The sequence below is a fragment of the Salmo salar genome, chromosome ssa09, assembly GCF_905237065.1.
Source record: "Salmo salar chromosome ssa09, Ssal_v3.1, whole genome shotgun sequence".
Taxonomy (NCBI): Eukaryota; Metazoa; Chordata; class Actinopteri; order Salmoniformes; family Salmonidae; genus Salmo; species Salmo salar.
In genome coordinates, this window is record NC_059450.1 from 2,937,612 (window position 1) to 2,961,649 (window position 24,038).

At 43.2% G+C, this 24,038-nt stretch overlaps 1 protein-coding gene across 1 annotated transcript in view; it reads right to left on the reverse strand.

The window, feature by feature from the left end:
- The window catches only part of babam2 (BRISC and BRCA1 A complex member 2), a 219,712-nt gene that overhangs the window by 62,989 nt on the left and 132,685 nt on the right, over positions 1–24,038 (reverse strand). The window lies entirely within an intron of this gene.

The window sequence follows — 24,038 nt, forward strand, 5'->3', positions numbered from 1 at the left end:
GCAGTTAATTGTATTTTGTGCAACCTAATTGCTATTGCGGTTGAGTTTGAATTAAAAGCGTTACGAATGAGGCTTGAGGGAGTTGGGTACATGACTTCTTCCCATCAACGACTCCCTCTCTGGTCCTGAATGAGGATGGCCACCACACTGCCCAAGGACGTTGGGATTTCCATACCACTGGTTCAAGGGGGGGGCTCAAAATTACCCATCTGAATTAGTCTCGGTGGCTCAGTTTTGGGACTTTGCCGTACCGGACTTTGTATTTCAGAAACAATATGAACAGAAATGTCAAGGGCCTCTGCAGGCAAGGAGAACGTTCCCTTCCATTTAGCCCGGGTAGAAGAGCGCTGCACAACACACAACATATAACACTTCTTCCCAAATGATATTGGTGTGTGTGTGAGTATGTACCAACAGCCACAACAATGACGATGGCTGCCTCATGTCTCATCCTGTCCCTCTTGTCACAGCCAATAACATAGAGGGAGAAAGAAAGGGGGAGTAAAAGAAAATAGAGTGTCTGACATTTGAAGGAGTTGCCTGATTGAATCAGCTTGCGTCAATATAGTGGATGTATGCGCCAGGAAGCAACTACGCTCCCTCTCCGAGTTGTACTTCTGAGCAACCGGGGTCGACTATCTGGAACGGACTAAGTAGACGGAAAGGTGAGGGAGGAGGAAGAATAAGATGAGGGGGGAAAGTAAGGCATAGTCATTTCCCCCAGTTCTCACTGTCAAATTCAGACCTCGTCTGTCGTCAGCGAGGTAACCAAACGGATACTTATTTTAAAGCAACCCTTGCGGAGAGAGAAGGAATGTACAGAAGGTGAGAGTTGGGGTGGGAAAGAACATCGGGTTCTTCTGCATGCGTAGCATTGCGTCGCGGTCCTTGAGAGGCTTTTGTCTCAGACGGACAGTCAAAGAACCGTGTTTGGAGATGATTCACTATGTCTCGTCCCAAAAAACAACAAGCAGCTGTCAAAAGACATATGACATCACGGAAACAGAAACAACAAAACGAGGGAGGACCCCGAACTCTTCTGTTTTCTTTTTACCGCTATCAACCACTATTAGTCTGCTGCAATATGCTGATACACACGCGTCTGCATGGGTACAATCCCTCTGTTCATCCACGCCTCCCTGCAGTTTTGGTTGCTTAAATGTCCTCTTCCGTATAGGGCCAAAATCCTAACTTGCAATATGCATACAGAACTTCAGAACACATTCAGAACATACTGTAATGAGATGTTCCAGGGACACGGGATATCTCCAATCATGAGTTGGTGAGCGACAGAGGGGTAACTCACAATTTCAGCCTACATGACCTTACAAACGGCCCAACTACATCCACCTGAAGATGATTGGTGGGAAAGCTTACAGCCTCACAAATGGCAGTGCAGATGTCAAAGTCTGGGTGCGACCTCCGAGGTAGAATACTACATTTGGCCTTAGTTTGGGAGGCTATCTCTGGGCCTTGACTTACCAAACTAAGAGCTTAAGATCGGTAATGTAAATGAAGTAAGAACAGGAAAAGGATTTGTATGACTGAGGGAGTGATAGCAGTGGTGTTAACACTGAGAACAGAGCTGAACCACCTACACATTTTAAGCTATAATTTTTATAACTAGAAGGTAAGCGATATGTTTGTTGTAAACATTTTTTTTTTAACAACTATACATTTGTAGAAAAATACACATTTATATAAGAAAATATCTTTGAGAATGGGAGCTTTTAATGCTGACTGCAATGTGAATCCCCACAAACGAAAACAAGAGTCCCAAAGCGCTCCCCAAAAAACAAAATGCCTCTATGCGTTTATACACAGATTGTATGCTTTCTACAGCAATACACTTCGGGCCAAGTGCTGCCTGCTGAAGTACAGAGCAGAAAAACTAACAATTTTAAAAACCTCTCTCTCCACAGGCCATAGGCAGGGCCTAATGAAGATCCTCTCCATGGGAAGTAATGAGTCTATAAAATGACCCTGGTTGAAGGACTGCGAGTCAGGGAGGGAGTCCTTAAGGGGGTGGGTGGACGGGGGCAGTTACTTACTGCACACCCGGGAGTATGTGAGTCAGCCCCAAAGACTGGGGTTGAGAGAGATGGTGAAGGGTGTATGAATGTGTGTGTATGTGTGTATGGGGGGGGGGGTTGCTCGAAGTCAAGCCTTCACGTGGCCTTGCTCCCTCCTCTCATCCTTCTTTCTCTCTCTCTCTCTCTCTCTCTCTCTCTCTCTCTTTTCTTCTTCTCGCTCCTTCCCTCTGTCTGTTGATGCCCTGTAGCATCTCCTCTCTGTGACATGTGACAGGTTGGAGATGTGACAGCTGTCCTTACGCCAGACCATGTCCGGCCAAAGTCACAACACGCACACACACACTAAACAGACAATGCTCTCGACAAGGGCAGTACGGAGGTAAGGACTATTGTCCGTCTTATTTGCCCATCTCCAAATGTCATGGGCACCGCCATGGGGCAGCTTGAGTGACACAGGGGTTATTGCGTAAGGATGAGGGCAGCTGCTGGGCTTGCTTTGAGATTCTCTGTCCATCTGTCTGGACACAGTGTTTCACCGCCACAACGCAACCTGCCAGTCAACGTTCTTGGAGTAAAGTAAAAATCTTGAGGTCTACATTGAGAATGGTAATGAGCTGAATAAAAATGCAGAAAAACATGTAGGTGGGTGTCTGGGAGATTTTGAGGAGCTCTGACATTTCAGTTGGTGCTTAGAGCTAAATGGTTCCTTTGCATGAGGGACACTAACCAAGCAAAATTGCCCAATTCTGATCCCAGGCTTTTTCAACTGGATTTCGGAAGCGGAGAATCAAAATCATCCATTGACGAGGAAACTACAACTAATTACGCTGTTGCATGAGCCTTCTGCGTCCACTTTACAAATTGCCTACTATCAATGGGGTTGTCCATTTTGCTGAGAGCTGATAACGTCAATGTGCCATTAGATAGCAAAGCAGTGTCTTGTAGAGCAATTTTCATTCCATTTTCTTTCATTGCCTTGATGTCAAAATGACATTTTCTCATTCAGAGGAAGCACACGAGGGGATATTGGAAGATCGTTTCATAACCAAATTTTTCTGCATGCTTTTCACTGGGTTTTTCCAAGAATGGGTGAATAAGATGGAAGATACAAGGGCACCACCATAGCTTCATCGTGTACAGCATAGCACAGAAACACTAAATTAACATAAGTCTTCTTTAAAACAATCTTCTTTATAATTTTATTTATCAGAAAGGTTAGGTTATAATTCCATGCATATTCAAGAGACCTAGCATTCAACTGATTGAAAAGATGTCCAAACAAGCAATGCAGAATGGAGACATGTTTTGTGTTGTGGTTCATAGGCCTGATGTAAGCTTTGTGCCACAATGCCCAGAGGCGGAAAAGGGTATATCATTGGGTCAAGGTGGCTGTTGCCAATGCACGTCTCATCACATTAAATGTTCTGTTCTGACAGATTTAGGGGGGGAGTAGAGGACGTGAGATTGTTCCTAATTAAGTGTTACTGTGTGACAGAAGGGGGGGGGGGGGGGATTTTGTGAGGCCAGTGCAGTATGCTCTCTATGGTAAGATGTCCCCCAAGCCTTCCCAAACCTGCATACATATGCACAAATTGGGCAAAGGACCTTAGGGCCACAAATGCATGTGCCCGTGCACACACACAGATACAGAAACACACACACACAGACTATCCTACTCACGTTCTCTCTCTGACCCCGCCAGTAGACAATGCTGGAATGCATGTAAAAAGGTGGAGGTAAGGTCAACCATTAACCAGCCGGCTCCATGCCGTCATATTGCGTGCGGTGTGTAATGGCTTCACTCTGTCATGTAGATAATAGGGAAGCGATTACAGAGCACACACAAACACGCTCTGGCTGGACCCACCCCGGTGCCAAGAGTATGCCAGGGACACCACGACCTAAACACACCTCAAGACTGTTGCCATGGACATGTGTGTGTTGTGTGTGAGAGAGAGAGAGAGAGAGAGAACGTGTGTCAAAGTAAGGCCCCATCAGAGCTGGGTGTGGCAGCAAAGGGAACCCACGCTGTGGCAGTTTCATGCCAAGCAGTTCCAAAGTCCACTAAGAATTTAAAGACATGGTCTACAATGACGAGACAAAGTATGAATAGTTTTTTTTCATGGGTGTTGGTTTTGTGTAGTGTGTAAGTGAATACATAATGCACGTCCACTGTTCCCGCTGTTATCAGTAGTTCTGTGAACTAAAGTTGCCATGAAATCAGGACCTTTCTGCAAAGGTCAACAGGAAAGATGTCTGTGTTCGTGTTGCTGGCATATCTGACACAATTACCAAGGACATACAAAACTAGACTAAATGCAATCGTCAGAGAAGAGGCTATACGCAAGGCCGATAATGGGCGGAGGGTGTCATTGCTAGTGTGACGTTGGCAACAATGACTCACCAGACATGATATGCGTTGTTAGGCATCTCTCTAGTTGAATAGTGAACATTTAAATCTTTCCCAGCGCTGGAGTGGTTCAAAACACAACACACTAGGGCTGTCCCCGACTGTTCTTTTGACCAATCGATTAGTCGAAAATGTTGAGTGTATTTTTCCTTATACAGCGCATTTGGAATGTATTCAGACCCCTTGACTTTTTCCACATTTTGTTACATTACAGCCTTATTCTAAAATGGATGAAATTGTTATTTTTCCTCAATCTACACACAATACTCCATAATGACAATGCAAAAACATTCACATTTACATAAGTATTCAGACCCTTTACTCAATACTTTGTTGATGTGCCTTTGGCAGCGATTACAGCATCGATTCTTCTTGGGTATGACGCAACAAGCTTGGCACACCAGTATTTGGGGAGTTTCTCCCATTCTCCTTTGCAGAGCCTCTCAAGCTGTAAGGTTAGATGGGGAGCGTTGCTGCACAGCTATTTTCAGGTCTCTCCAGAGATGTTCGATTGGGGTCAAGTCTGGGATATGGCTGGGCCACTCAAGGACATTCAGAGTCTTGTCCCAAAGCCACTCCTGTGTTGTCTTGGCTGTGTGCTTAGGGTCGTTGTCCTGTTGGAAGGTGAACCTGTCTGAGTTCCTGAGCGCTCTGAAGCAGGTTTTCATCAAGGATCTCTCTGTACTTTGCTCTGTTCATCTTTCAATCGATCCTGAGTAGTCTCCCAGGTCCTGCCGCTGAAAAACATCCCAACAGCATGATGCTGCCACCAACATGCTTCACCGTAGGGATGGTGCCAGGCTTTCTCCAGATGTGACGCTTGGCATTCACGCCAAAGAGTTCAATCTTGGTTTCATCGGAACAGAGAATCTTGTTTCTCATGGTCTGAGAGTCTTTAGGTGCCTTTTGGCAAACTCCAAGCGTGCTGTCAAGTGCCTTTTACTGAGGAGTGGCTTCCGTCTGGCCACTCTACCATTAAGGCCTGATTGGTGGAGTGCTGCAGAGATGGTTGTCCTTCTGGAAGGTTCTCCCATCTCCACAGAGGAACTCTGGAGCTCTGTCAGAGTGACCAAGATCAGGTTCTTGGTCACCTCCCTGACCAAGGCCCTTCTCCCCCGATTGCTGAGTTTGGCTGGGCAGCCAGCTCTAGGAAGGATCTTGGTGGTTCCAAACTTCTTCCATTTAAGAATGATGGAGGCCACTGTGTTCTTGGGGGATCTTCAATGCTGCAGACATTGTTTGGTACCCTTCCCCAGATCTGTGCTTTGACACAATCCTGTTTCGGAGCTCTACGGATAATTCCTTCGACCTCATGGCTTCGTTTTCGCTCTGACATGCATTGTCAACTGTGGGACCTTATATAGATGTGTGTGCCTTTCCAAATCACGTCCAATCAATTGAATTTACCACAGGTGGATTCCAATCAAGTTGTAGAAACATCTCAAGGATGATCAATGGAAACAGGATGCACCCATGCTCAATTTTGAGTCTCATAGCAAAGGGTCTGAATACTAATGTAAATAAGGTATTTCTGTTTAGTATTCTTAATAAATGTGCAAAAAAATCTAAAAACCTGTTTTCGCTTTGTCATTATGAGGTATTGTGGGTAGATTGACGAGATAAAAAAAGATGACATTTTGTTTAGAATAAGGCTGTAATGTAAAAAAAAAAAGGAAAATGAACAAGGCACACCTGTCAATTGAAATGCATTCCAGGTGACTACCACATGAAGCTGGTTGAGAGAATGCCAACAGTGTGCAAAGCTGTCATCAAGGCAAAGGGTGGCTACCTTGAAGAATCTGAAATGTAACATTTTGATTTGTTTAACAATATTTTGTTTACTACATGATTCCATATGTGTTATTTCATAGTTTTGATGTCTTCACTATTATTCTACAATGTAGAAAAGTGTAAAAATAAAGAAAAACCTTGGAATGAGTTTGTGTGCCCAAACCTTTGACTGGTACCATCCATCCATGTATGTATCCATGTATGTATGTATGTATGTATGTATGTATGTATGTATGTATATATATATAAATGTTACCCCTCGACTAAAACAATCTCGGTCGACCAACAGCCGAACAACCAAATAATCGTCCAGTCGACTAATTAGGCCCAACAACATACACATAGTTTCACCACCCCAAACACCACACGTGTTGGTGAGTCACAACCACAGGTTAAATTGTTCTCAGCACAACAAACACCACACGTGTTGGTGAGTCACAACCACAGGTTAAATTGTTCTCAGCACAACAAACACCACACGTGTTGGTGAGTCACAACCACAGGTTAAATTGTTCTCAGCACAACAAACACCACTGGTGTTGGTGAGTCACAACCACAGGTTAAATTGTTCTCAGCACAACAAACACCACACGTGTTGGTGAGTCACAACCACAGGTTAAATTGTTCTCAGCACAACAAACACCACACGTGTTGGTGAGTCACAACCACAGGTTAAATTGTTCTCAGCACAACAAACACCACATGTGTTGGTGAGTCACAACCACAGGTTAAATTGTTCTCAGCACAACAAACACCACACGTGTTGGTGAGTCACAACCACAGGTTAAATTGTTCTCAGCACAACAAACACCACACGTGTTGGTGAGTCACAACCACAGGTTAAATTGTTCTCAGCACAACAAACACCACACGTGTTGGTGAGTCACAACCACAGGTTAAATTGTTCTCAGCACAACAAACACCACACGTGTTGGTGAGTCACAACCACAGGTTAAATTGTTCTCAGCACAACAAACACCACACGTGTTGGTGAGTCACAACCACAGGTTAAATTGTTCTCAGCACAACAAACACCACACGTGTTGGTGAGTCACAACCACAGGTTAAATTGTTCTCAGCACAACAAACACCACACGTGTTGGTGAGTCACAACCACAGGTTAAATTGTTCTCAGCACAACAAACACCACTGGTGTTGGTGAGTCACAACCACAGCTTAAATTGTTCTCAGCACAACAAACACCACACGTGTTGGTGAGTCACAACCACAGGTTAAATTGTTCTCAGCACAACAAACACCACTGGTGTTGGTGAGTCACAACCACAGGTTAAATTGTTCTCAGCACAACAAACACCACACGTGTTGGTGAGTCACAACCACAGCTTAAATTGTTCTCAGCACAACAAACACCACATGTGTTGGTGAGTCACAACCACAGGTTAAATTGTTCTCAGCACAACAAACACCACTGGTGTTGGTGAGTCATAACCACAGGTTAAATTGTTCTCAGCACAACAAACACCACACGTGTTGGTGAGTCACAACCACAGGTTAAATTGTTCTCAGCACAACAAACACCACTGGTGTTGGTGAGTCACAACCACAGGTTAAATTGTTCTCAGCACAACAAACAGCTGGGTAGATGATAGTCACCACTAGTCATTCACCAAAGGGGGAGTCAATGCACCTTCGGGGGGGAATGTGATGTTCCCACGTTCAGTGAGGGGGAGAAATTCTAGAGAATCTGGGGACACCAAGTATAAGTGGATGGGCAAGCTAAGTGGATGATTTAAGCCAAGGTTAGAGTAGGACACCATGTTTGAGACTATATGGGATAAGAAAAGGCAAAGATATATCAGATTTGGAGTCCAGCCAATGTCGGATTCTATGGAAGCACAGGGATGAGTTTAGCAAACACACTAAGATATGAACTTAAGAGACGCATTTCAATGATGGGAAAAAGTAAACATTGAGGAAGAATCTAGAGAAGGTGGGGATGATGATAGGATAAGGCAGAGGAGAGAATGACAGACAACTGATACAGTAGACAGTTTACTCATTTACTCAATATTAGAAGGGATTCATTTTACACAATGACTCAACGTCATAGAGAGCAACAGTAATGGCATCTTTTTTGGAGGCACTAATGGAGGCGAAGTCCGCCATGGCTTGATGGCCAAAGCCTATGGGTAAATCAATGTTTTTTTTTGGAGGGGGTTTGGATAAACGTCAAAAATAAGGTCTGTGGTAAACACAGGCTTAGGAGATCTTATATGTTTTGTTTTATGAGATAATCTTCATCAGCTAATGTTAACTTTTTGTGAATTTTGAAGCATTTTCTAATTAAAACAAGTAAAAAGATAATGATGCATTAACCTGTATAAAAATAAAACTACACCTCTGGTCGCTTGCCTTTGACGTCCAGCTAACAGGCTTAGTTTACCATATCAGACAGACCCAAAGTCTCCTCTGGACAACATCGCTTAGGAACCCATAAAACTAGCACCTTCCCACTGAAGAGATATGGTTCCAGCCTGGAGCAAAACAATATACCATCCTTGTGTTTTCGTTGCAGCTGGTAAGCAGAAAGCTAGTGTATTTTGTATTATTTAAGGATCCCCATTATCTGCTGCCAAGGCAGTCGAAATTCTTCCTGGGGTCCAGCAACATTAAGGCAGTTATATACAATGAAAATATTACATTTCATAACACTTCTTACAACACATTAAGTGTGTTCCCTCAGGCCACTACTCTACTACCACATATCTACAATACAAAATCCATGTGTACGTGTTTGTAGAGTGTGTGTCTGATCATGTGTATTTTTAAGCCTGTGTCTTTCTGTGTGTCTTTTCACAGTGTCCGCTGTTCCATAAGGTGTATTTTAAATCAGTTTTTTAAATCTGATTCTACTGCTTGCATCAGTTACCTGAATAGAGTTTCATGTAGCCAAGGATTTATGTAGTACCGTGCGCCTCCCATAGTCTGTTCTGGACTTGGGGATTGTGAAGAGACCTTTGGTGGTATGTATTGTGGGGGTATGCATGGGGGTCCGAGCTCTGTGCTAGTAGTTTAAATAGACACCTCAGTGCATTCAGCTTGTCAACACTTCTTACAAAAACAAGTAGTGATGAAGTCAATCTCTCCTCCACTTTGAGCCATGAGAGATTGACATGCATATTATTAATGTTAGCTCTCCGTGTACATTTAAAGGGCCATATCGATATGTAATATCAGGTCTAAATAGCAGAAATTAGCACTGGCTCACCAGATGCCGCTAGCTCGAGAGGCCTCTGAGGAGAGGGCTAATTCACACGCTGGTCAGATTAAAAACGGCTATTGCTGGCTTGTTTGATTGTCATTGCATTACTATTGCTTGAGCGAGGGGGTTACTGGGATGGATATTGGGATAAGGGGCTTCTTCTGTTCGACTGCACTGTAAGTGGAGCCATCTTCACGGTCTTCTGTCTGTGGCCCGGGAGCATTGGGATGGTCAAAATGACCATGAAATCTTGATGCTTGTTGAATCGCAAACCAAGCGCGAAGACGACTGTAAGACCACTGACAGTGATATGGTTTGTTCTAATTCTAAGACCACCCACACACATGCGTACGCACATGAACACCTAGAAATGCATACATAGACACGTATCTCAATCACTGAATTACCAATAAACTAATGCAACGATATCTAACATACACATCCTTTGAACAGCAATAAACCAATTATATATAGATTATCTTAGAGTTCATACAGTATATTCCAATTATCAATTTAAGTCACGGCAAGACTCAACCCCCAATGCTTTGCTCTCTGACTCTTCTGGGCCCATCTGTTTGAGCATAAGCAACATGTCTGGTTGACTTAACTAGCTTTGGGAACCTACCAGGAGGTTGTTCTGATCTGATAGCCTCGTTGCTCTGATTTGTGGCTCTGTACATTTGCTGTGATGAGACAATGACCAGAACAAGATAGACAGAATATTCACATCGCAAAGGGTTTAAAAAGATGTGCAATGCCAGAGATGTCTGAACGAAGCCAGACACTGGAAGTACGGGGGGGAGGGGAAAATCACCAGAGAGCACGCTAGCAGATACCCATAGACTTCCAGGCATTGTGCTAACGCCAGTTAGCATTGGCTCGTGAACCTACATGTAAATTTCTTCATACTGGAGACATAAAAATGATATCCAGATGTTCATCTGACTCTGACTACTGCAGATAAAGGGCCTCATTGCTAAAGTCCCGAAGTATACCTTTAAGGATGTGATATTGTCAGCTCTGAGGGGGAGAAGGGCAGTGAAAATGAGCTAGGGAAAGAGAAAGTCAGAAAAGGAGAGGAATAGGAGGAAGAGAGAAAGAGAGAAAAAGGCCAAGAAAGACATTTGCAAGCCAAACATGTAGATCGAATCCAGTTCATCAGGAGCTGGGGCATGAACCGGGCCAGATGGAACTAATTCCGTGGAGGCATGTCGTGACGGTGGGTGGGGGTGCAGGGGGACCTGAAGGATCTCGCCTGAGATTCCAACTTTGGAAACCCCTGATGTTCGGCCGGGGGTTGGGGGAGGCAAGTGTGTGTGTGGGTGGCAGGGGGTAAAAGGCGAGGGTGTTAGGGTTAGCGATCACAGCGGTAGGCGTCGATCTGTTTCTCTGAGGGAGGCAGGGGGCACCTGTGACCTTTAGGAAAGGGGGTCATATGGGGGTCAGTGAGCAGGAGCCGCTGCTTCTTTGCCGAGTGCCCTCCACCTCCACCCTCCTTAGGCAGTGGGTGCTATTCTGCCCTTCTCTTCCTTTCAACAAGCTTCTGTCCTACACTGAAGGAAGAACTCTTCCATCCATCTTTTCCTTTCACCGAAGGACAAAATGTGAGTTTCTGCCTTTCACTGAAGCAAAGGTTTTCTTCCTTCACTGAAGCATTCCCTTCCTTTCAATGAAGGAGAGGAAGAGAGCAAGTGTCTAGGGAAGAGTGGTATGAACCTCAAGCTTTGGATAGTTCAAAAGACTGTATGAACATGGCTACCAGTCAGTAAAACGCAAATAGCTACGATGTTATTCAAACACAACCTGCGGCAACAAATGCATTGAGCACATAGGCAGGAAAGGAGAATGACAACCAAGACGAAAACGGCCTACAAAGTCCGTCAACTCAACCGAGAAATGGTACGTTTTGGTACCTACTGGAGAGCTCTTCTTTGGTTACACTCATTAAGCATCGTTCACACCCTTTTAAGCTTTAGCCCCACCCATCTGGGCTTTCGTAAACTCAGAGTTTAGTCAGATTGGCCGTTCGTAAATTCAGAGCGTTTCGCTCTCGGAGAGCACACTGGATGCTCTGGGCGAAAAGTAGGGTTGATCCGAGCGTTCTGACCTAACAGCAGCATTCAAGCACCAAAGCTAACTGGCTAACGTTGGCTAGATACTTCCAGACACAAATGAGAGAACAGCTCACTGACCATTTTACTCGCTCTAGCTGAGCTGGTTAGGCTATTTTTATGTTATCCAGAGCGTTAGTGACTGCAACTGTGCTGCTGGCAACAATTTAATTACGCTTTTTTTGCCAACGTTTACTGACACCGGCCATATTCAACGGGTGTTATGCAGTTCTACTACGCAATATCTTTTAAAAAAGCCGCGTTAGAAAGGATTACCAACACATACTGACAAGCTCATATTATAGACAGAACCGTGCTACATGGCAGACCAATCTGAACTCATCTCCCGGCATGTCCAGCCCACTCATTATCTCAGCCAATCATGAACAGCAGGAGGGTTGCTCACTTTTTCCATGGCTAAACTAACTAGGCTCGTAATTTAACCATTTTATTCATATTTACAGATGGTATACAAGTTTGTTATTAAGGTACATGAATTTCACATGTTCCAGAAGGAATTTCTGCCAAAAAACACACAAAAACACACAAAACACTCTGCTGCCAATGACTGGAACTAACTGTAAAAATCTCTGAAGCTGGAGACTCATATCTCCCTCACTAGATTTAAGCACCAGCTGTCAGAACAGCTCACAGATCACTGCACCTGTACATAGCCCATCTGTAAACAGCCCATCCATCTACCTACCTCATCCCCATACTGTATTTATTTATTTATCTTGGTCCTTTGCACCCCAGTATCCCTACTTGCACATTCATCTTCTGCACATCTACCATTCCAGTGTTTAATTTCTATATTGTAATTACTTCGCCACCATGGCCTATTTATTGCCTTAACTCCCTTATCTTACCTCATTTGCACTCACTGTATATAGACTTTTTGTTTTCTTTTGTTCTACTGTATTATTGACTGTATGTTTTGTTTATTCCATGTGTAACTCTGTGTTGTTGTATGTGTTGAATTGCTATGCTTTATCTTGGCCAGGTCGCAGTTGCAAATGAGAACTTGTTCTCAACTAGCCTACCTGGTTAAATAAAGGTGAAAAAAGAAAGAAAGAAAAAAGTTTACGTTCAAATGGCGCTCCTGTGAAGTAGTGAAGCGCAACATACATCTCATTTGCACATTATTCTAAAATAAATTATTCAAGCTCTGTCAAGTTGGTTATTGATAGACACATTTTGAAGTCTTGGCATAGATTTAAGCTGATTTAGTTATCAAAATAATAACTAGGCCACTCAAAAACATTCCATGTCGTCGTCTTGTGTATACTTGGCCTTGTGATTTGGGTTATTGTCCTGCTGAAAGGTGAATTTGTCTCCCAGTGTCTGTTGGGAAAGTAGACTGAACCAGGTTTTCCTCTCGGATTTTGCCAATGCTTAGCTCTATTCCGTTTATTTTTATCCTAAAAAAAAATCCCTAATCTTTGCCGATGACAAGCATACCCATCACCATGCTTGAAAATATGGTACTCAGTGATGTTGGATTTGCGCTAAACATAACGTTTTGTATTCAGGACATAAAGTGAATTTCTTGCAACATTTTTTGCAGTTTTACTTACTTTATGGCAACAGGATGCATGTTTTGGAATATTTTTTATTCTGTACAGGCTTCCTTCTTTTCACTCTGTCATTTAGGTTAGTATTGTGGAGTAACTAAAATGTTGTTGATCCAGCCTCAGTTTTCTCCTACCAGAGCCATTAAACTGTTTTAAAGTCACCATTGGCCTGGCCTCATGGTGAAATCCCTGAGCGGTTTCCTTCCGCTCCGGCAACTGAGTTAGGAAGGGCGCCTGCATCTTTGTAGTGACTGGGTGTTTTGATACACACTCCAAAGTGTAATGAATACAGTGGGGGAAAAAGTATTTGATCCCCTGCTGATTTTGTACGTTTGCCCACTGACAAAGAAAGGATCAGTCTATAATTTTAATGGTAGGTTTATTTCAACAGTGAGAGACAGAATAACAACAAAAGAATCCAGAAAAACGCATGTCAGAAATGTTATAAATTGATTTGCATTTTAATGAGGGAAATAAGTATTTGACCCCCTCTCAATCAGAAAGATTTCTGGATCCCAGGTGTCTTTTATACAGGTAACGAGCTGAGATTAGGAGCACACTCTTAAAGGGAGTGCTCCTAACCGCAGCTTGTTACCTGTATAAAAGACACCTGTCCACAGAAGCAATCAATCAGATTCCAAACTCTCCACCATGGCCAAGACCAAAGAGCTCTCCAAGGATGTCAGGGACAAGATTGTAGACCTACACAAGGCTGGAATGGGCTACAAGACCATCGCCAAGCAGCTTGGTGAGAAGGTGACAACATTTGGTGCGATTATTCGCAAATGGAAGAAACACAAAAGAACTGTCAATATCGCTCGGCCTGGGGCTCCACGCAAGATCTCACCTCGTGGAGTTGCAATGATCATGAGAACGGTGAGGAATCAGCCCAGAACTACACAGGAGGATCTTGTCAATGATCTCAAGGCAGCTGGGACCATAGTCACCAAGAAAACAATTTGAAACACACTACGCCGTGAAGGACTGAAATCCTGCAGCGCCCGCAAGGTCCCCCTGCTCAAGAATACATATACATGCCCGTCTGAAGTTTACCAATGAACATCTGAATGATTCAGAGGACAACTCAGTGAAAGTGTTGTGGTCAGATGAGACCAAAATGGAGCTCTTTGACATCAACTCAACTCGCCGTGTTTGGAGGAGGAGGAATGCTGCCTATGACCCCAAGAACACCATCTCCACCGTCAAACATGGAGGTGGAAACATTATGCTTTTGGGGTGATTTTCTGCTAAGGGGACAGGACAACTTTACCGCATCAAAGGGACGATGGACGGGGCCATGTACCGTCAAATCTTGGGTGAGAACCTCCTTCCCTCAGCCAGGGCATTGAAAATGGGTCGTGGATGGGTATTCCAGCATGACAATGACCCAAAACACACAGCCAAGGCAACAAAGGAGTGGCTCAAGAAGAAGCACATTAACCTGTTATGGCTAGGGGGCAGTATTTTCACGGCCGGATAAAAAACGTACCCGATTTAATCTGATTATTACTCCTGCCCAGAAACGAGAATATGCATATAATTATTAGCTTTGGATAGAAAACACTCCAAAGTTTCTAAAACTGTTTGAATGGTGTCTGTGAGTATAACAGAACTCATTTGGCAGGCCAAAACATGAGAAGATTCCATGCAGGAAGTGCCCTGTCTGACAATTTCTTGCCCTTCTTGATTATCTCTATCCATTACAGAGGATCTCTGCTGTTACGTGACACTTCCTACGGCTCCCATGGGCTCTCAGGAGGCGGCAAAAAGCTGAATCGTGGCTTTGCAGGCTCTGGCTGAAAAAAAGTAGCGCGTTTGGATAGTGGCTGGTTACAGTACTGTGAGACTCAGGCTCGTGCCCGAGTCGACCCCATGCTTTATTTTCTTTCGTCTTTTTACCTAAACGCAGATTCCCGGTCGGAATATTATCGCTTTTTTACGAGAAAAATGGCATAAAAATTGATTTTAAACAGCGGTTGACATGCTTCGAAGTACGGTAATGGAATATTTAGAAATCTTTTGTCACGAAATGCGCCATGCTCGTGACCCTTATTTACACTTCGGATAGTGTCTTGAACGCACGAACAAAACGCCGTTGCTTGGATATAACAATGGATTATTTTGAACCAAACCAACATTTGTTATTGAAGTAGCAGTCCTGGGAGTGCATTCTGACGAAGAACACCAAAGGTAATCAAACTTTTCTAATAGTAAATCGGAGTTTGGTCAGGGCTAAACTTGGTGGGTGTCTAAATAGCTAGCCGTGATGGCTGGGCTATCTACTCAGAATATTGTAAAATGTGCTTTCACCGAAAAGCTATTTTAAAATCGGACACCTCGATTGCACAAAGGAGTTCTGTATCTATAATTCTTAAAAGAATTGTTATGTTTTTTGTGAACGTTTATCGTGAGTAATTTAGTAAATTCACCGGAGGTTTGCGGGGGGTATGGTAGTTCTGAACGTCACATGCTAATGTAAAAAGCTGTTTTTTTTTTATATAAATATGAACTTGATTGAACAAAACATGCATGTATTGTATAACATAATGTCCTAGGTGTGTCATCTGATGAAGATCATCAAAGGTTAGTGCTGCATTTAGCTGTGGTTTTGTTTTTTGTGACATTATATGCTAGCTTGAAAAATGGGTGTCTGATTATTTCTGGCTGGGTACTCTGCTGACATAATCTAATGTTTTGCTTTCGCTGTAAAGCCTTTTTGAAATCGGACAGTGTGGTTAGATAAAGGAGAGTCTTGTCTTTAAAATGCTGGAAAATAGTCATATGTTTGAAAAATTGAAGTTTTTGTATTTTTGAGGAATTTGTAATTCGCGCCACGCCCATCATTGGATATTGGAGCAGGTGTTCCGCTAGCGGAATGTCTAGATGTAAGAGGTTAAGGTCCTGGAGTGGCCTAGCCAGTCTCTAGACCTTAATCCCATAGAAAATCTGTGGAGGGAGCTGAAGGTTCGAGGTGCCAAACGTCAGCCTCGAAACCTTAATGACTTGGAGAAGATCTGCAAAAGAGGAGTGGGACAAAATCCCTCCTGAGATGTGTGCAAACCTGGTGGCCAACTACAAGAAACGTCTGACCTCTGTGATTGCCATCAAGGGTTTTGCCACCAAGTACTAAGTCATGTTTTGCAGAGGTGTCAAATACTTATTTCCCTCATTAAAATGCAAATCATTTTATAAAATTTGAGACATGCGTTTTTCCGGATTTTTTGTTGTTGTTATTCTGTCTCTCACTGTTCAAATAAACCTACTATTAAAATTATAGACTGATCATTTATTTGTAAGTGGGCAAACGTACAAAATCAGCAGGGGATCAAATATTTTTTCCCCCACTGTACCTTCTCAATGCTCAAAGGGATATTCAATGGATGCTTTTTTTTTACCCATCTACCAATAGGTGCCCTTCTTTGCGAGTCATTAGAAAACCTTCCTGTGGCTGAATATGTGTTTGAAATACACTGCTCGACTGAGGGACCTTACAAATAATTGTATGTTTGGGGTACAGAGATGAGGTAGTCATTGAAAAACCATGTTAAACACTAGTATTGCACACAGAGTGAGACGATGCAACTTATTATTTAACTTGTCAAGCACATTTTTACTCCTGAACTTATTTAGGCTTGCCATAACAAAGGGGGTTTTGTACTTATTGACTCGAGACATTTCAGCTGATTTTTAATTAAACTTTTCACATGTGAGTTCCAAATATCTCTAACGGTCACCCCAGTGTGAGTTTTTTTATGTGCGTGATGTCAGAATGCACTCACTGTTCCAAAATCTGATCATTACACAACAGGACAGTTAACCCGCACTGCCCTCAAATCAAGGCACACAGCCTATAAATAATTTGCAGGCAATGTTTAAAAAACTAATTCTAACAACAGTTTGAATTAAGGTGTGTTCCGCCTCATAAATTCACATAGGAGTACCCTATTTCACTGTTGTGGACAATTTATCTTTGAGGCTTTACGGAGCTGGACAAACTTCTTTCTTCGACGAGAGCCCAAGCACTTTCCCAGTGTTTCCCAAGATCAAGTATGCAGACATTTGTGCATCTACAGTCAGAACAGAACTTACAAACTTTTTCCACCTGGCACATTTTCCAGCTGGCGCCTGCATTGCCTTCATTGTTGTTTTCCTTACTAATAATAACTTTGAACGTGTGCGTTCCGATCAAAGTAAGTGCCTTATTACGTTATAGTTTCTGTATATCGTGTTGTCTTTTCTACTGTAGCATACCGTATGTATGTATGTATGTATGTATGTATGTATGTATGTATGTATGTATGTATGTATGTATGTATGTATGTATGTATGGAGCATAAAGTATCTTATTCACATATTCAAGTACTGGTGGCCTCCGGAGTGGCACAGTGGTCTAGGCGTCACTACAGACCCTGGTTTGATCCCGGGCTGTGTCGCAGCCGGCCGCGACCTGGAAACCCATGAGGCGGCGCACAATTGCCCCAGTGTCGTCCGGGTTAGGGGGAGGGTTTGGCCGGCCGAGATGTCCTTGTCCCATTGCGCTCTAACGACTCCTGCGGTGGGCCGGACGCATGCACGCTGACTTTGGTCACCAGTTGGCTTTCGGGTTAAGCAGGCAGTGTGTCAAGAAACAGTGCGCCTTGAAAGGGCTGTGTTTCGGAGGAGAGTTGCAGCGATGCGACAAGACTAACTACCAATTGGGGAGAAAAAGTACAAGAACAAAAAAGTACTGGTGACAAATCATGCATTACGATTCTTGCATAGATTGTAATAGACACATATGATGTTTGTAAAATACTTTTTGAAAGGTTGTACTGATTATGATGAGCTAATGCTAAGCTAAATGCCAACTACTGTATGGGTGGCATGTTTGCTGACATCATACAATGCATTCTGGTTGTCACGTAAATGTCTGTCAGACCAAAGGTATTATAACAAAATGAGGTGAAGGGAAGGTTCACTCGACTGACTTAGATTGTAACAACCGTTACTCAGGGTTGCCAGCTCACAACCCCTTTTATTTTTATTTAGTTTGGAAACTTATCCTGTGTTTGAACCACATTTATTGATAAATCCCCCATCATAGTAATATTTCCTGCATCATATCTCCCCATGACAGTGTCCCTCATTTCTGCCCCCCATGGAATTGAAATCCCCCACAAATTAAATGAACACCACCACAAACCCACCTAAAATGGTTTTACCCAAATCTAGCAAACCTGTTCAGCTTTCACGCTACAGTTTGGCTAGACAGTAGGCTCGTATTTGGGGTGATGATCTGTGAGGTGATGACATTTTATTTGCTTTGTGATTTGTCAAAAATGGTAAACGACTTGTCAAGTGCTCCGGTTCTTGTATACACTGTAACAAGTACATCAAAGATTTGTAATATGCTGAAAAGTGGTCAAACTAACTTCATATATTTCGGGCAAATGGGCGCAGCAATCTGTTTGGCATTCTGGGATTAGGGGGTTTTAGCATGTCAAACAAACAAACATGGCTGCCATCATTAATAATGTATCTGCTGTTAGCTTAGCTGACACACATCTCTTTTCTAAACAATGTTAAATTTCTCCCTTGTGCTCAACAGAGATGTTGTACATTGTAAACAAGTTGAGCTGTGAAGTCGCTAACCTTTTTTTGTTTTGTTAGCGCAACCTTTTGTTTAGACTGGTTTATGGAATGAGTTTGGTTGTGGATGTGTTCCGTATGATGCGTGGATGATGATGTTCGCATTTATCTTTTACAATAAAAGGTGAAATTGAGGAATAAAGTTAAGTTGTGCAATTTTATCAATTTTATAATCAAATCTTATTTATAACATTCTCCGAATACAACAGGTATAGATAGACCTTACAGTGAAATGCTTACTTAGAAACCCTTAACCAACAATGCAGTTCAAGAAATAGAGTTAAGAAAATATTTACTAAATAAACTAAAGTTAAAAATAAAATAAAAAGTAACACGATAAAATAACAATAATGAGGCTATATACAGGGGGTACCGGTACCGAGTCAATGTGTGGGGTTATAGGTTAGCTGAGGTAATTTGTACATGTAGGTAGAGTTATTAGAGGGACGATGTATAGATAATAACAGAGTAGCAGCAGCATTCCGGGGGGAGGGGGGGGGGTCAATGTAAATAGTTTGGGTGTCCATTTGATTAATTGTTCAGCAGTCCTATGGCTTGGGGGTAGAAGCTGTTAAGGAGCTTTTTAGAGCTAGACCCTCCGGTACCACTTACCGAGCGGTAGCAGAGAGAACAGTCTATGACTAGGTTGGCTGGAGTCTTTGACAATTTTTTGGCCTTCCCTCTGACACCGCCTAGTACATAGGTCCTGGATGACAGGAAGCTTGGCTCCAGTGATGTACTGGGCCGCATGCACTACACTCTGTCGGATGCCGAGGAGATGCCATACCAGGTGGTGAGGCAACCAGTCAGGATGCTCTTGATGGTGCAGCTGTAAAACCTTTTGAGGATCTGGGGACCCATGCCAAATCTTTTCAGTCTCCTGAGGGGGGAAAATAGGTTGTCGTGCCCTCTTCACGACTGTTTTGGTGTGTGTGAACCATGATAGTTTGTTGGTGATGTGGACACCAAGGAACTTGAAACTCTCGACCCGCTCCACTACAGCGTCGTCAATGTTAATTGGGGCCTGTTCGGCCCTCCATTTCCTGTAGTCCACGATCAGCTCCTTTGTCTTGCTCACGTTGAGGGAGAGGTTGTTTTCCTGGTACCACACTGCCAGATCTGTGACCCCCTCCCATAGGGTGTCTCATTGTTGTCGGTGATCAGGCCTAACACTGTTGTGTCGTCAGCAAACTTAATGATGGTGTTGGAGTCATGCTTGGCCACGAAGTCGTGGGTGAACAGGGAGTACAGGAGGGGACTAAGCATGCACCCCTGAGGGGCCCCCGTGTTGAGGATCAGTGTGGCAGATGTGTTGTTGCCTACCCTTACCACCTGGGGGCGTCTGTCAGGAAGTCCAGGATCCAGTTGCAGAGGGAGGTGTTTAGTCCCAGGGTCCTTAGCTTGGTGATGAGTTTTGTGGGCACTATGTTGTTGAACGCTGAGCTGTAGTCAATGAACAGCATACTCACATTGGTGTTCCTTTTGTCCAGGTGGGAAAGGGAAGTGTGGAGTGCGATTGAGGTTGCGTCATCTGTGGATCTGTTGGGGCGGTATGCGAATTTGAGTGGGTCTAGGGTTTCTGGAGACTGGCTGAAGCAGATTGTTAATCATGTGCAAACAAATTCAGTGCCAGTTCATCAGCATCATAGGCATGCAGTGATATTACTCATCAGATGGCCTACACCTACTTCAGTGACACGATTAGCCGAGATTAAATGGCAGAATGTGTGTCACAGCGCTGATGTCCTGATGACGCAACGCTCCAAAACAATCTGAGTAATATCACACTTGATAAAGATAGGTCACTGGAACTAATGTAAACCGAATCGTACATATCTTTACAATAAATATGCACTTGTGTACGTATGCACTTCCTTTCGCTGTACAATAAGGAGATTTTCAACCCTTTCAAGTGGGAAATGTTTCCTATTTGTGCACACACTGGAATGATGCTGATATGCAGTAGATATGCCTGTGGATGTATGCAAAGAGAGACTACTAACATGGCTCTGCGAGTGGGGGAGAGATGGAGAACGAGAAGGCAGTGAAAGAGAGTAGGAGAAATCAAATAAGGAGAGCAAGTACATGAGAGAGCAAGTCACAAAAAAAGAAAGAGACTGAAAGGGGAAGGGAGATACCTAGTCAGTTGCACAACTGAATGCATTCAACCAAAATGTGTCTTCCACATTTAACCCCTCTGAATCAGATTTAGGAGGGGGAGCAGACAACGAGAAATGAGAGAGGGAGAGAGAGAGCGAGCAGGTCACAGGAAAATGATAAGGAGAGAGAGGGGGAAGGGAGAGAGAAGAGAAAGGTCAGGCCTCTCACAGTGGTGGTGCCACCTTGCCGGTGCTCTGGTGCCACTACTCGTGTCACAACAAGGAGGGGAAAGGAGAAGGCACCTGGCGCCACTGTTCCAGGGCGCCTTTCTGACAACACGTCCGTCCCTGTCGCAGTGGGGTCACTGTTGCTACAAGTGACAGGTCAGACCGTGGAACTACCGTGGATCCATGGTGTAGGTGAAGTCATTCGGTAATTTTCTTTAAAACATCGAACTCCTTATCCGCTTTAAAGGCACACACAAAGAAACAGCACAGCAAAAAAGTCCTCCTCTTTCACACCTTATGCCCTTTGCATGCCAGCCGTGCCATGGCAAAACAATGAGGGCATTGTCCTGGCCCAAAGCTTTTCTTGAGTTCCAGGCTTTACAGTACCTTTTAGCCTCAGTGTTTGCTTGCCTCATAAGAGTGCCAACTGAAGGGTGTGGACGGTACATAGTTACAAAAGAAGGTGCCACAAATTGATATTTACAGAACATAATTGATGGGGTTTCAGGCAGGCTTCTTTAAACCTGCTTCTGTTGTCTATATTTGGTGCTAGGACAGAGCTACACGATTAGCCTTCTCTGGACAAACATGTCTTAACATGTACCGGAATGGGTAGTTTAATGGATGTGCTTGTTTCTTTGGTCTTGTCGGGATCGGCTTGTCCCAGTGTGTGCTTAAACTTCAAACCCTCAGAACCGGTTGTGACCTCACTCTGGCATTTGCTTCCATAGTGTATTCGCTTTTCAAGTTGTTTCAACTTGATTTATGGGGTATAATGAAATAGATGATGTTTGTCGTGCCAAAGCAGGAGACTGCAAAGCTGGAACAAGGTTCACAACTTTTTTCACTACATTACAAACACAGGTATTTTATAGTGCTCTCTGGAATGAGGACTTTGTTTTCTTACAATAGCTGCTATAAGCAAAATTATTTTCCATGCAACTGCGAAGGTGGTGCAGTTGGCGACTGCAGGAAAGTAACGTGGGGTAGACACCTGGATACACCCTTTTATTACACTGCTCGACCTCAAAACACCTGCACAATCAACTTTCCTTATTTGCTTAAGGTGCCTCCCTCTTGTAGGTTAGACCAGACTGCATTCAGTTGGTCTGGCTGGAAGACAAATGTTTTTATTGTCCCAGTCAAAACTCTTATCAATGTCTAGCCGTGACTACATTGAATTCTATAGGAATCAAGTCAAGGGATATCAAATGGAAGAGTCTGCATTCACAGTAGTTGCTCTTTGCAATGTTACTCATTGGCTACGTTCCAATGCTCATATTAGCATATTACTTAGCATGCTCAATAAATGACCTCATTATGTCTAAAGGTTTCATCAACCTTATGTAGATAGGGGCAGATGACAAAGTAACTTGTGGGGATAATCATTCAACTGCCAATTAAACCAATTCCTCAACTTTTTGGTTTGGGTGCTTTTTGCAGAGACATTCACTCTCTCTTTACTTTTCCATGCATCTACCCCTCCCACCCTCATGCTCCCGCTCTTTCACACATTCTCTTCAAATCCCTCCGCCTCTCCCTCTGGTTCATTTGCCTAAACGTTTGCTCCAACTGCGCATTAGCCATCATCAACTTTTCCTTGACTGTGTGCGTGTCGCTCAAGCATCCACTCTCAGTTTAGTATTTTATTCAGATCCACATTAGCTGCCGTCAAGGCATCTGCTACTCTTCCTGTGGTCCAAACAGCAACAAAACATCACAACAAAACAATAGTCTACATCATAAATAAAACAATACATCACACAAGACATTGTGCACTATACAAATTTACACTGCTCCACCATTACACATTTACTATATAAAATGTACAATAGTACAAAAATACAATATTACAATGTTTGGGTGTGTATAGTGTGTTGGTGTGTTTGAGTCTCTTTACAATCCGTGTTGTGCCATAAGGGGTTGTTTTATCAGTTTTTTTTAAAAATCGGATTTTACTGCTTGCTTGAGTTACCTGATGTGGATGAGAATTCCATGTAGTCATGGCTCTACGCAGCCTGGTCTCATAGACTAGACGTAACATAGCAAAAGTAAATCAGAGACACTGAAATTAGTATGATATGTTACGCTTGGTATGGTTAATTCTGAAATCCGCAGGTCGTGGGAGACCCTATGACACCCAACTTCTTGTGTAGCGTTTTCACTTTGAACGAAAACAAGGGGGTTCAGCCCTGAGCCACCTTAGGCTGGCCTTCTGGGATAGGTGTGTCTTTGCGTTAATCCTGCCTACTGGAATGACCCTGCTGCCCCGGAGCTGGAGAGGAAGTGAAAGTCACTTGCAACCTAATGTTATACAGTGGAAAGAAAAAGTATGTAAACCCTTTGGAATTACCTGGATTTCTGCATACATTGGTCATCAAATTTGATATGATCTTCATCTAAGTCACAACAATAGACAAACATAGTGTGCTTAAACTAATAACACACAAATTATTGTATTTTTCTTGTCTATATTGAATACGTCATTTAAACATTCACAGTGTATGTTGGAAAAAGTATGTTTACCCCTAGGCTAATGACTTATCCAAAAGCTAATTGGAGTCAGGAGTCAGTTAACCTGGAGTCTAATCAATGAGACGAGATTGGAGATGTTGGTTAGAGCTGCCTTGCCCTATAAAACACACTCACAAAATTTGAGTTTGCTATTCACAAGAAGCATTGCCTGATGTGAACCATGCCTCGAACAAAAGAGATCTCAGAAGACCTAAGATGAAGAATTGTTGACTTGCATAAAGCTGGAAAGTTTTACAAAAGCATCACTAAAAGCCTTGATGTTCATCAGTCCACGGTAAGACAAATTGTCTATAAATGGAGAAAGTTCAGCACTGTTGCTACTCTCCCTAGGAGTGGCCGTCCTGCAAAGATGACTGCAAGAGCACAGCGCAGAATGCTCAAAGAGGTTAAGAAGAATCCTAGAGTG